At 61.3% G+C, this 351-nt stretch overlaps 1 protein-coding gene across 1 annotated transcript in view; it reads left to right on the forward strand.

The window, feature by feature from the left end:
• The window catches only part of LOC116841950 (cone-rod homeobox protein), a 73686-nt gene that overhangs the window by 15232 nt on the left and 58103 nt on the right, over positions 1-351 (forward strand). The gene's annotated exons all lie outside the window — the stretch shown is intronic.

A 351-nucleotide genomic window follows, 5' to 3' on the forward strand; every position in this document is an offset into this window, starting at 1 on the left:
GAGAGAGAGAGAGAGAGAGAGAGAGAGAGAGCCGACCGCGCGATTTCATCAGGAGGGGGAAACGATCCAGCTGAAGGGGGGAGAAGAGAAACGATGTGATAGGCCACGCCTCGTGGTATTTTGAGCGCGTGTGCAACTCCGCCTATCGCGAGCACGCTTCCCGTCGTGGTGAGGCGCGTAACACGACCGTCCGCGACTTCGCGGCTACGACGGACACCGTCCGCGACACGTCGTCGTTCGCGACGCACACTCTGTCCGGGTTGTTGGGTCCTCTCGCGCCTCGCGGCTCACGCATCGCGGCATTCGGAGGATCTCCGGTATACAGAGAGAGAGAGAGAGAGAGAGAGAGAG

The sequence above is a fragment of the Odontomachus brunneus genome, unplaced genomic scaffold, assembly GCF_010583005.1.
Source record: "Odontomachus brunneus isolate Ranch 3 - 2012 unplaced genomic scaffold, Obru_v1 Obru_scaffold_019, whole genome shotgun sequence".
Classification (NCBI taxonomy): Eukaryota; Metazoa; Arthropoda; class Insecta; order Hymenoptera; family Formicidae; genus Odontomachus; species Odontomachus brunneus.